At 28.5% G+C, this 14651-nt stretch overlaps 1 long non-coding RNA gene across 1 annotated transcript in view; it reads right to left on the bottom strand.

Moving 5' to 3' along the window:
* Positions 1-4513: 4513 nt before the first annotated feature.
* The window catches only part of LOC136795595 (uncharacterized), a 131686-nt gene continuing 121548 nt past the window's right edge, over positions 4514-14651 (bottom strand). The window contains exons 5-6 of the long non-coding RNA XR_010843213.1: positions 13630-13673; positions 4514-4560 (exon numbers count right to left, since the gene is read on the bottom strand). This is a non-coding gene — a long non-coding RNA (uncharacterized lncRNA). The remainder of the gene's footprint in view (positions 4561-13629; positions 13674-14651) is intronic.

Genomic DNA, 14651 nt, shown 5'->3' with positions numbered 1-14651 from the left:
GTGATTGAGGTGATTTTGTCTCGATCGCCAAATTTTTACCCAATTATTGATACCCACTTTATGAGGCTGGTTGAAACCAGGAGGGCCCCTGAGAACCCACAGGGTTGACTTGTGGCTACAATGAAACAGAAAATAATTACTAGCCACAGCCGGATTCGAACCCGGGTCCTTGAAATCAGTTAGATACCCGCTCCTCAAAGAATACATATAAAATTAATTAATAAATACATTATATTAATGATGGGGAATTATCAGTCGAGAAGAAGCATGACCATTCGCTCTTGGCCAGATATTCATGAACACGTTATATTTATTGCGTCTTAAAACTCATGGGAATACAGTCATTAATTATTATTGGAAGATACTAAGAACCTCCTCTTGAAATATTTGAAGAGCGAGTTATGACTAATCAAACTTGCCAACCATCGCGTTCTTACTTCAGCCAGATCGATATATCGTTTTTGTTTCTCGTCTGACAGTGTAATTCGGAAGCGACGTCGGCTCCCACGAGGGAGGGAAGTGACTTCACCTAATCAATAAGCTCGCAGGTACGTTGTCTGGATGTGTCACCGATGCGATCACTGGAGCATTAGAAATTCAATCAATGTAGACAATTAGATAAGTTTTAATTAATCTAATGGTATTTGTATAGTAAGCTTCCATTGCAGGGGTCTTTACAAGCAGGAATTAATTTAATTGAATACATTTTTTTTAGGTGTTAATTATTTTTGCTTGGTTACAAACGATTATTTGTACGTAATTAAAATATACCTAGAAATTAAAGAAAGTTTTTTTTCGGGAAATAAAAAAAAAAAAAAATCAAGGGAAAAACTTGATTCACGTTAAGCTCATAAAATATAAATATAGCACTTATTATCAAAATTTATAAACTATTTTTTTTAATAAAATAATTTGTATCAAAGTTAAGTCACAAAACTCTTTATTATTCTACTACTAATTACTGGTGATCTTCAAGGATACTCTTAAATATGAATACACTCATCACTTCCAATAACTTAAAAACTTTTTGCAGGCTATCCTACTCAAGTCATTAATTTCAGTCATATCACCCTATTTGGTCACTTTTTTTATTAAATTTAAAAAGTTTAAAATTACAGATTAACTTAACACAATTACCACTCTTATATTGTGTGGTTAGAATGTTCTTGAGGATGAATATTATTATTTGAAGAAATAATAAACAGTGTTTTGAGACGTAACTTGTTTTAAAACGGTGAAAAGATTATATATGTTCTAAACTAAGTTAAGATAGTTGAGGGAGAAATATGGTTGGGAGAAAAGTGATATTTTACATGCAGTTTTTCTTTTTATAGTTTTATTTTACAATAAATACATAAAAACTATGAAAAATGGTTTCAGTGAAAAAAACATCTTGGAAAAACTGAATTTTAAATAAATTATTATTGTTTGTATATAGTGGCCAACAAAAGGAATAAACGTATAAAATAAAATTTTTGGGAATGTTTTAATTATTAATTTTTTTTTAAAAATGTGGGCTTAATATGGTTTAAGTTTCTTTCATCATCTTTTAGTATTATAATATTACTTTATAAAATAGCGATACAATTACTTAAATATAAACAACACTTTTTTCCAACGCACCTTAATCAGAATGTAGTATGTGAATTAAAAAAAAAAAAATATATCAAACCCAAACATTTCTCTTGTTAAATACCATTTATTTTTATTAATTTGCAGTCAGTGATATTTGCTATTTTTTATAATTGAAGTTAATCTTTTTGGTCTTCTTTTCTGTTTGAATTTCAATAACTAAACAAAAAAACTTTGTTTTGAGCAGTTAGAGTTGTTTAAAGTTTGTATTTTAGTTCAGGTGTATTTATAAAATGAGTGACTATCAAATTAAAATTTTGAATTTAATTTGTTTATTTTAGTTTATACTCAATTATATATACAACAAGAAGAAGATATTCTCAAATATACAAATCAACCGGAACTTTTTATGGTTTCGGTTCAAACATTCAAATAAAGTTTGCCACTATGGTTTGAATATATATATATATATATTTTAAAAAGGATAATTGTTAAACTTTTGTTAGGAAGCTATATTTTTCCGTAATATCTGTATATAAGTGGCTCATGATACTGTTGGGTACTAGCATGAATCCAGAGGAAAAGAAAAGAGAATGGACACGGTTGAGGGGAAGTGCTAAGTTTAATGAACTTGTCGCTCTACTCCAGGTCGGCTCTCACCGACTCAATATTAATATTACGGGCCTCTTCAAGACAGATATAAGAAACGAATAAATATATTCATATGCAATTAAAAATTTACTGAATTTTGAATTTCAGCATTGTACACCAATTCTGAATTGAAGATGTGTTAGTGTTGGTAGGTAAACACTGGGGGTTGATTGTAAAAAATATTCTACATAGAAAATATAACAGTTATTCTAGATAGAAACATTTTTAGAACAGTTTTGATCCGTCTAAAACGCCATCATGAAGGAACAAGGAAGTCGAATCCCCCCCCTCCCCCCCCCACGGACCAATAAGATTTTACTAAAAGAGTATAAATGACAAAAAGTGTTTTTGAACAAATATACACGAGTAAAAAAAATAAATTAAATCTATAATAAAATAATATCATTCACTTTTATCGTGCTCTGACAGTGTAACCTTACTTTAAATATTTTTAGTTTAAAAACAAACGAAAGTTTTGTCTATTGGGACTTACTACAGAGAAAGAAATTTATTCAATCATGCTGCTCAAATACATCGGGTTGCTACATTACACAGCATACTGATCAATCCGTGATCGGAAATATATAAATTTATAAATTACATTTTTTTGATAACACATAAATTTGACTTGATTCTTAAAGTTTCGAAGAAAAGAAGGTAAAAGGGGCGTTCTAAATAAGTATTGTGATACAGGATGAAATTGGCTAGCTCCTAAAAAATTATATTTTCTTAATACAAAAAAGGAGCTGCAAAAATTTACCACATATTACCACACATTCAATTATACGAAGAAAACAAGAATATTATAAAATCAAAAAAGAACTTAAAAGAAAATAAAGCACAGAATCCTGGAATCCCACCGTCTTTAGTTAGTGATGGTTTAGATACTATCTTTTTTCTATTCGATTTATTAAATTTTAATTTTAATTGATTCCTATTTGTTTTTGTTTTTTTACTTCTCTTATTTTTTTTTTCTTTTAAATTTTCTACTTTGTGTTTTGAATATATATTGTTCTTTTATATTTAGAATCAGTGAGTTAGATAAACGCATAACTCTTCCGTAGAGTTACTATGGAAGGAAAAAGATATAAAAAAAAATTTCTATAATTATTATGAAAAATTTAAGTTAGTAATAATCATTAACTTGTACACTCATAAATAAGTAATTTTGAAAAAAAAAATGTGGTGTTTTATGTAAAAAAATTTACTATTGTTATTATAATATAGTAATAAATTTTTATTTATAGTAATATTATTTATAAAAAAAAGAAGGGGACTCGGATAAGTATATGTTCGAATAAATTGATACATTATAAATCAGAAGTTTTTTCATAATAAGGATAACAGTAATTAATTGATAAATATTATTCCTAGCTGATAAACATAGAAATAGTAATTTATATGTTTATGCTTGTAAAAATATTTACCAATTAATTAAAAAAAAAAAACTTTGATTGCCACCAATCTATTCCTGGAATTAACAGTTACAAGATGAGAACAATTATTTTTAGAAAAAATATTGCTTACTTCAATTTCTTTAATATCACACAGCAATATTACGAATTGCATACGATGCTCACCGTATCTTGCCCATATTATCGGATAAAAACATTCGAAAAATGTATTTAAAACTATTTTGATTGAAACAGTAAATTACGTAATTTCAGATATGGGAGATCTAAGTTTCGCACTATAATTCTGACTGTCCACCACTTTTAAATAAGAGCAAGCACTAAATAAAACAACTCAGTGTATTTTATGTCTCCTTTCTTTGTCAATATTCCTTCCTTTGATAAAATCTGCAAAAAACCTTTCTTCTGAATCCACAACTTAATTCCTACCTTGGTAACAACTGATCTTTCGTTTAAATATTATTTCAAGTAGATCTTAATATATCTTTTTAATTTACCTGATGTAATTCTTCTCTTCTTCTCTATTTTTCCATAAAACTAATAAAATTTGATTCCAATAAATTACCATCAAATTAATTTTTTTCCAATATAAAATAATTGATAAAACTATAATTAAAAAAACAAAATAAAACTTTCAAATTAATTGTTAACATGATTTTATAGTTGATATAATATAATGTATATTCCTGAAGAGTGACCAATTTTGTCAACTCACCCTTCAAGGCCTTGGCCAGCCTCAGACCTCTGACGGAGGTTAGTGGCCAATGGTTACATTTATTATTATTATTTTTTATATTATAAAGCTTTAATGTTTATGGTAATTCAAATTATGCCTATTTTTTAATTATGTGTTAAATATAAATTATACTCACTAAGAAAGCAGAACTTTGGATGACCACTAGAAAATCTACTCATCGAAACTCCTCTGGAAAAATTAAACATTCTGTTAACTATAAGCATAGAAAAAATCGATTAGAGAGAAATACAAAAACTTAAAAGACTTATATGAGATCAGATTAATGAAACATTTGAAGAGCTCAGACTAAAATATGAAATGTACCAATTGTTCTTATTTATTATTTTATATAGTTTATATTCTATAATATAGATAAGTATGTAGAAGTTATATTTTAGACAAAAACACAAAAAAAAGAAGCGCTTTATATAAAATACTAATTTTATTCAAAGTTTTGGCGTCACATTCTTGGTCCACAATTGCATTAAATGATTGAAAAACGAATTTTTCAATGTTTACTTAACTCAAAACCTTTCATACACTTATGGTTACTGAGAAAAAGATAAATATAAAAATTAATTTTTTAAATTATTTTATAAATATATTTCGCATATTCGCCTTATAGAATTTTATTTAACTACATATAGTAGAAAAATCATTCTAGTGATATTTAGTCTCAAACATTAGTGTGGAAAATGTATGCATAATTTTTCTGACTTTTTAGAAAAAAAAAGATTTTTTTTGTAGTTCTTCGTACTCCTAAGCTACATAGGAAAATTCTTAGAATGAACGATATAATTAGTTACACATTAAAAACAGGTAGTTTCCTTTTTTTTTTTATTTTTATTAATTTTTATTGTTTTCGCAGTAATTTGACGTTATAATTAATTTTAATTAATTAACTATATATTATTTACATATCTAGTAAACGTAAAATAATATTAATGTCGTAACGTAAATGTCAAAATAAATAGCCCACAAATTTTATTTTGGAATCGCAAGTTTTTTGATACATATTTATAACTTTACCCTTTATAAAGGGACAAAAAGTTTCGACAAAGAACAAAATTGGTGTTCACGTCCAAATTAGAGGGGTTCTGTAATAGAAGAGCTCATTTGTATTTTTTTTGTTGGGATCTTATTAAAATTTCCGTTAAGAGGGTTTTCCGTTGTATAGAGGTGTCCGTTAAGTGAAGTTTCAATGTAAATAATATCATACATCTATTGTAAAAATTACAGAAATTATACAATATACAGGTAGATTTTGTGGAGTTATTTAAAGTGGAAACTAACATTTCAGGCAACGACCGGAAAGGAAGACAGGAAACTGAGACAGTGAGCGGTTAGTGACCTCACTAACTGGAGCGTCGGTGCTCCTTCACCGGCACAGCTATGGGATTTACCTTTGAAGAAATCTTTTGGCCATTTTATGTGGAAGAAATCTTTGATACAGCCACTATTTCAGCTGTCACTACAATGAACCGGGAGCCCACGCCAAAAATTTGACAAATTTTACCTGCCACGCTTCGTTTATTTGAATCTATCATATCCTCTATGATAAACTAAAATATATGCTTCTTCCACTTTAAAGCCTTCAAAAAAAAAAAAAAAAAAAAAAAAATGGCGCCCAATATAATTTCATAAACTTCGCTCATTTTTCATTTATTGCTCGGTATACTTAAAACTACCAACCGGACGAAAATTATTATTAGCACCATTTTTAAAGTTGAGGAAATTTTCTAAAATTTGATACTTTGTACAGAACTTATAGTTCAATAGTTCTCGAGATATACTGTTTCATAAACTAAAATTTATGTCCAAATTATTAGATATCAACATTTTGGCAAACATCGTGGAAACAACGACTTCTACGAAGATAGTCATTCTTCACTACTCTATAGTAAATTTACAATATTTTATCAAATAATAAGAAATAAACATTATGTGAAATATCAAGTAGTTAGCTAGAAATCAACTTTTTTTTAGTATTTGTTTTAATAAAATATTATGAAAACAGCTATTCCTACATATATAATCATTAAAACTACTTTATGTTGCATTTTGCTAACTGAAATTTGAGTGCTAATATACATCGTTAAGTAAGAAAGTTTCTGAGACAATTTTAAAAATAAATAAACTTTTTTATCAAATAATGAGTAATAAATATCATTAATAATCATAATCATGGTAACTGCCACTCCTTCAAAGATTAAAGATACTAATTTGTAATGAATTTGACTAACTTCAATTTGAATGCTAATAAACATCGACATTAAATAAACTTTCTTCGAAAAAAAAGCGAATAAACATTCTTCGAATTAATAATAAATAAATATATTTTAAATTTATATCGGAGAACGACCTTCAGAACTGAAGATGAAAGAAATCTCAATTAGCTGACTTAAACCGCTATAGACATATTCGCTGGCTGGGACATATTCCAAGCACCTTGTTTTATAACTATTTCCATATTCCAAGAAAATTACAAAAAAATAAGTGTAATTATCGGTCAGTCGAAAATCGATTTTTAGTATTTTTCGATATCATTGAAAACGACTGACGGTTTTGATTAAACTCGCCATGGCAGTGAAGAATAAAATAGTCTTTAATATCAAATAGGTTTTATTCTCATTAAAATAATCAGGCAGGGCTTAAATGATGATTTTTTTTTAATTTTGATTATTAAAAAAATAAGTAGTTCTCGTTGTTTGCAATAATAAACAATGTATAAATAAAAAATATTAATGAATTTTAATTTTAAATAAAGGAGATAAAAGGGAAAAAGAGGCATATGATTAATATGGGAGCCGAGACAACCCGAACTTTCCCGACTGGATTATGACTTATTTATTTTCGTTAAACTGTCATGTTTTTTCATGTACAAAATTTATATCCGTTACTACCAACCTAAGAAACTGTTAAATATTAATTTTATAGCAACATAAAAATTAACGATTATTTGTTCATAATTTTCACCTTCAATTTTTTTTCTTTACTTTATTCTTCATTTGTTCATATTATATAGTATAAATGAATACTCTTAATGGTAATATTTATTACCCTTGATTGTGGTTACTGGAATTATTATTGTTAAATAAGAACTTACAGAAACAAAAGAAACCTAAGGCATTTCTACTACCCCAAAAAAGTTTATGATATTGATTTTATGTATAACTGAAGTCAGAAGCAGGAAGCAATAAAATATAACTGAAATATATTGGTAAGTGATAATAAAAATAACGATTAGGAAATAAGGAAAATATAAAAGCGCTAATATATTTTGACGATTGGGGCGTATAATTTCCCCAATGTTACGACTCATCCGCCCACTTTCCAACGCCTCTAGGTCACACGGCACAGGTGTCTTCCATTCCTCTGACATAATCAAGTTATAAAATATAGCTCCTTTGTCGGCCTCAATTGTGGTATGATATACTGCACAGGCGACCACATCAATATTTATATATGTAAATCGCTGTCTCATAGAGTGTTACAATGTCAACAACTGTTTCGATGACAGATAAATTAAATGGAACGTTATTTGCCTAATTTTGTTTGACTTCTGAATCAGGTTTAAGCATGAACAAATTATAATTGTCTGGGAATGTATCGAGGAATAAAAATTAATTAAAATTTGAACTGAGGAATTAGCGTTTTGGTAAGTTAAGCTTTTTCATTGTTTATTACTTTCAATTACTTAGACATTAGATATATAAAACGGGAAATTATATCGCGATTAATTTCCAATCCCAATTCTTGAGGAAAATACAGGTTTTAAGGTCCTCTGAGTCAAAACAAAAAAAAAAGATTTTAGAAGAATACTTTTAAAAACCATTAAAATAACAGAAAATAATAATTTCATAGATTAAAAAATAGACAAATGAAATTCAAACATTAAATATGCCAAAAAAAAAAAAAAAAAAAAAATAGAACTATTTAAAACTTGTTTCAAATTTATTTTAAAAATATAATAAATTTTACCCAAATATGAATGAAAAATCTCTTAGTTTATATTATTTTAACAGTAATACATGTTTTTTAAAATAATAAATCTTGTTCATAATATTTATTTATACTCTGTAGATATAAAAGCCCTCAGTGAAAAAAGTCTTGAAGGGTGATTAAAAAAAAAAACTTTATGAGAACAATAAATTTAAATAAATTGTAACGAATACTTTCAGGAGTTGAATATATGATAAAGAAATTATAAGTGATTAGGGTTAAGAGGAATATCTTTGAAAATAATCCAAATTTTGGTAACGTTTTGGATCTATATACCAAAACGTTACCAAAATTTGGATTATATTAATATAGTAAAACTGGTAAAATTTGTATTATTATTATAAACTTTTATATTTCATAATACGCTCCAAAAGGTTTCTAAAGCGTTTAAATCACCTGTTCCCTTTATCTGTTTTCTTTTTCTTTTATTTTTTTCTTATAAATTTTTTGTTAATTATTGTTTTTTTACTCTTAGACACTAATGCTTATGAGTGAAGAAAAACGCATAAATTAACTGAATTTATAAATAAATGTTTGGTGTTTTTATGGCTGTCACGACAATAGTGCATTTTTACATTCACTAAACTATATATGTAAAGATTGGTTTCAACTCAAAGCATGACGATAAGTTAAAGATGTATAATGCGCGTACCGCACCAGTTGTTTTTTAAGGGAGATAAGGCCCTGATTGCAGTATTTGGATGTGCAATATTGAAGAAACAAAGTGACTACTATCTCAGACGAATGGCGACTACGACGAACGAAAAGGACCTTCATGGATCATTAGCTAGCTGGGAATATCGTTTGTTTTCTGGATAAAGGTCTTCAAATCCGTGACGGATTATTTTCATCAAGGAAAGCAGAACTGTACAAGAAACTGCGACTTCCATAGTTGGGAAATTGACCGGAAATGATTTCAATACATGTGGGCAGTTCTTATAAGCTTTCGAGTACAATAATAATCGATTTGAGAGTATAAGATATTGAAACATTTTTTAAACCTAGATGGCTTATCTTGCAATGCGTCTATTTTTGTCCAAAGGGTATATCTGAAGGGATGATATACAATTTACCAGCTGAAATAAGTAATACCTATTTTTTGTAATATAGTTTTTTTTTATCACCCTCTTCCTCGTCACGGGATGGGGTAGAGGTAACCAACCTATTCTAACCATGGTGGGGTGGGGGGTCTAGTTTTCATTTTTTGGAATCATCACAGAAATAAAAGTTGACCCCTGTGGCTGGATTCGAAGCGACGCCGCTGCAATCGTGAGGCGGTCGCTCAACTCCTTCAGCTACAAACGGCCCAAGAAGTAAGTCCTATCTAGAAATACTAACTCTAGGTTTTAGTTACTAGGTGAAAGCACGCTTTGTCATAACCGATTTTGATTAACTTTGAAAAGGAAAAAATCAACACAAATCCAAAATGAGAGGAAACGTAGATATTTGCAAAACGAGTGGTAGATGATGAAACATCATAGAGATGTAACAAATAAATTCAACTTTCGTTCAAGAATATTCTTCAAGTACCGTAAAAGTTTTTGCGCCACCAGATGAAACTTTACCCCAAAACTCTATTTAAAGTCAGCTCATTGCGGAATCGAGTGATAACTCACTTTAGGCTGTAAAGTCTTGAGAATCAGCTGACATTCTGACGACAATTGAAGAAATGAGCTACTATATATTAAGGTTTTGGAGTAAAGTAATACCTAATAGTGCATATTTCGATATTTCAATGGTAATTGTTAGTCTAATTACTCAAAAATTGTATGTGCAATCAAAAATATACCCCTAAGTTGATTGTAAAGATTTGAAACCATGTAATAATAATAATAATCTTTATTTATTCTGGGATTGATCCCTTTAGAATAATTTACAGGTGTCAAAAGTAGGCTTTAGGGCCTTGGAGTAAATTGCAAAATAGAGATGAAATAACAAGATGTCATAAAATACAATAATACAATGAATTTAAAAATATATAAATAAACAACAATAATTAACAGAATATATAAGATAATAAAAAAACAAATAAAATAAAACCACTTGTGATATCATAAAACATAAATACAATTAAACTAAAAAATAATAAATGAAAAGATATAATTTCTGCTAGTGTACATATTTACAATTATAAACGAATATCTAAGACATAAATTACAGAAAATATATAAAGCTTTTTTGAAATTTTCAATTGTTATTTTTCCGGAATTGGGTGGACAGAAGGTAGTCTAAGATACGGGATTTGAAGATTGGAAGTGTATTAGAACAACAAATAAAGGAGGGAATAGAATTCCATGTACGGACTCGATAGATCGAATTACATATTGAAGATAGGAAAATTCTTTAATTAGTTAAAACACGGCAAGCACAAAAAACTGGTAGTTCTAATGTAATAATAACTGAGAAAAAACGTGTGGAGGCACAAGTGCTTGCCCAAACGCCCTTCGATTTGTGCTAAAAAAAGGACACTCGACGTTTCGGCAACGAATTTCGAATCCAAAACAATCCCGCATGCGGGAATTGGCCATAGTTTGGCAAATGTGTAGAAACATCTTAACACACTATGGGAGCGAGTAAAGGCATTTTTAAAATTAACTGTCGACAGTTAGTTATCTTTCTGGAGGGTAATGTATTCCATCGGAAGACCGGATGGTGGCGGCAGGTGCATCGGCTCATTATGCTAATAGACAGGAAGCAAGAATGGAACGAAATTTTATTATAAGTGCACCGACCATAACAATCGCTATAATTATGCCATACAATTCAGTTTATTGTTGTAGCAGGCCAACCACATCTAAGCCCTGCTCCGGAATATATCTCCATATTTAATCCTCAAGGCGGGACCGTAAGACCTCTTAAAACAGAAAGCTTGATTCTCAGGCAGTTGAAACTAAAATTAATAAGCAATTTTAATGTGTTTCGCTTGAAGAAATGTTTACGACTGTACGTCATTCTTAAACTGAATGTAAATGAATGTCATGGTGAGTTAAAAGCGTTTGAAATATAATATTGTTTTGCTTACAGTGTAATAATTTTCTTAGTATAACACAGGTTGAAAAAAAAAATATTTTTTTCTGTGTTCAATACATCAAATTTTGATTCCTTCCCGGGAACTAGTAAAATAAATAAATCGTTTTATCAGCTAAAGTGTCGTTTCCTAGAAACTAGAACAATGCATCACATTTTAATCGAAATTAGTGACTTTTCAGATTTTGTTCTTCGATTTAAATAGGATAAAATTTGAGACCAATATGTACTCTACGCTATTGTTACTTGCTAAGATACATACAGTTCTTCAAACATTGACGGTTTTCCCCCCAAAATAAAAAAATTGTCTTAATTGTGAAACATTCCACAATCCATTAGTTCTAAGGGGACAACAACACTAAACGAATTTTATTTAGTCAATAAATTTTCAGTTAAGTCGATTTAAAAATATTTAGGTTCCATGTTTCATTTAGTAATGGCAGATAAGCAATATTGATAACAATAATAAATTTTTAAATTAAATTTAAATAGATATATTAAATAAACTATGCAAACCGTGTTTATAGAAAACAAATAATTTATTTCATATACATTTTATAACAACTTAATAATTACTTATTAGATAATTTAAGTTTTTTTGAGTGTGTTCTGAACCAAAAAAATAATGAAATACAAAAAAAAAATGTAATAAAAATGTTTTCAAAGGGTTGGGAACTGTAAACTAAATGCTGAATGTATGCATGACTTTGAAAAAAAAGGATATATAAAATCACTATAACAATATCATAATTTAAATAAATGAGTCAAACTCAACTCCTTTGAAAAATCCATAGTATTTAAGAAGACAATATAAGTAAGTAAGATATACATATGATACTGCGAAGTAAATACTATAGGTAAGTAAAAATAATTTATTTAGTGATAGAATTTTTTCTGGTGATTTGTGCTTTCAAAAATTATCTAGTTGTAATGTTTCGTGGGCGTAACACAATGGACCCACTGTGCAAAATTAAATTTAACAATGTTCTTAGTTGTTTATGTATACAAATGTCGATTTACATAGTTTAATTAATTTAATTTTTGATCTTACTGTCTAAAATTACTGTCCACTTATTACCATTTCATCTCATCATTTGTATAAAAAAAAAAAAATCATTTTCAATATAGGACAAAAATACACGACAATTTTTGTTTTAGACAAAAGAACTGACTTCCAGGACATACAGACAAGCAAGACACACTCGCTGGTTCATACAGAAGAAACATCTAAAACTACCTTTGCAGTTTTCGGGAGGAAGTTAGGCAATATCCTATCGTGATGACCATATTACTTTCCGAAAGCTGTGACCTCTTTACACAATGTTTAGTCCAAGATCCGAAACTCAAGTTGAATTGTTGGAAATCTAATAGTATCTAAAAGTGATAGCAATTTTTTATTTTCAATTACTTAAGACTTTAAAACAATTAATATAGAGCATATGAGTTCGTAAAAGGCCACAGAGAGAAAGATAAAAAAAAATCATAAATAAACTGAATTTATAAATAAATATGGTCGTGTTTCCACGGTAGCTGTGACAATATCAGTTTTTGAATTCCTATTGTCTATATATCAAGTATCTACGAAGGGGAAGTATCGCGTTAACATAACTTTTAGTAGCCCTAAATTAATTTCCATTCAAAGTAGGGTGGTAAGTAAAAATTATATGATACTCACACCGCCCCAGCTTTTTATTCTTGTAAATAAGATAATGCTCTAATTAAAAAATAATGAACAAAGATTAAACACTAAAACATAAAAACAATATTTAAAAAGTTTTAAGATACATTGAATGAAGTGAATTCTTTTCTGAAAATCATTTTTCTATATTTTATAAAAACGAGGTTTTTAGATTCAAGCAAAAAATAATACTAACGTTTTAACCTCAGAGAACTCATGTTTTGATGTGATAAATATTGGGGTTTGGAATAAAAAATATATCTTAGTAAGTAATAAGAAAAAAACATGGGCGAGGTTATTCACAAAGCGAAAGTGACTCAAGTGAGTATCCTTATCATGAGTTATACCCAATAGAGTTTATTGCACTCGGACCTAACGAATAATGGGGAATATTAAGTTGAACGATGGACCTATCGAAATTCTATACTTATAATTCTATACTCTATGCATGTTGGGAAGGGAGACTGTCATATGCATGCAAAATTAACTAAAACGAACCATTTAATTTATTTAGAATAAAATAATAGTTTTAGGAAAAAACTAATATTTACCTGTGCATAAACAGTTCATCAGTCCATACTTGCGTCAGCATTACCTAAACAAATAATAATAATATAAAATTTCAGTATAAAAAAGAAGTCGTAAGAATAAAACTAAATAGGTTATATATGTGAAGATGGTCAGGGTTGCGGTCAAAAAAAGAACAAATAGTTTACAACTATTGTCCGACGGTTCGTCCCACTTTGCAGTGTTTCATCAGGGCTGTCCAAAGCGAAAGGTTGAACAGTTGCTGTTCAACGGCTGTTGCATGTTTTTATATTTTAGGTTAAAATATATGTTTTATGTTATATGTTTTTATATAAATAGGTTAAAGGATCAACATGAATGATAAAAACTTATGAACTAGCCAAAGTTTATGAATATACTGCTTATGTTGAATGCTTAACAAAACTACTTTTTCTTCCGTCAAGCCTCAATCTTCGGTGGATGGACTTTTTTATCATTTATATCAACCTCTAATGGTATCCCAAATGACTTGACCACAATATATAATGTATGATTTTTTTCAGGAAATTTTACCTACCTTAATTGTAAATAGAATCTCCAAAAAATTTATAATTAATAAATAAAATTCTTTTTACTTATAAAAACAAATTTTTTAGGGCGGTTATTTCATCTTGGTTTTGTTTTCCATTAGATTCAGAGTTAAAAAATACTCTAGAAACATATGTTACTTTTACTAAAACTATATTTTATTAAAAAAATCAAATTTATAAACTCCTAATATCTTCCTACTATATAAAAATATATATTTAAAAATAACTTATTTTCAAAACAGTTCTTTTATGTTTGGGACCTCTTTTTCGTCTCACCAGCTCATCTTCAGGAAATTCAATTTTACTTGACCTTTCTCAAAGACTAATACAGGTAATGAAGTATAAAACCGCTCCAAAACTAGAAAATAAAATAAGAAAATCGATGTTGATGAAACATTGAAAAAACAAATATTTTGTTTAGGAATCAATTGAGTCCATAAAAATTCCTATGGTGAGGGTTCCCTTCTTTTTTTTTC

Source organism: Halyomorpha halys, unplaced genomic scaffold (assembly GCF_000696795.3).
Source record: "Halyomorpha halys isolate HHAL.00 unplaced genomic scaffold, Hhal_1.1 Scaffold203.1, whole genome shotgun sequence".
Classification (NCBI taxonomy): domain Eukaryota; kingdom Metazoa; phylum Arthropoda; class Insecta; order Hemiptera; family Pentatomidae; genus Halyomorpha; species Halyomorpha halys.
Note: the sequence above shows the minus strand (reverse complement) of the source record. Positions and strands in the feature narration are given on the sequence as shown.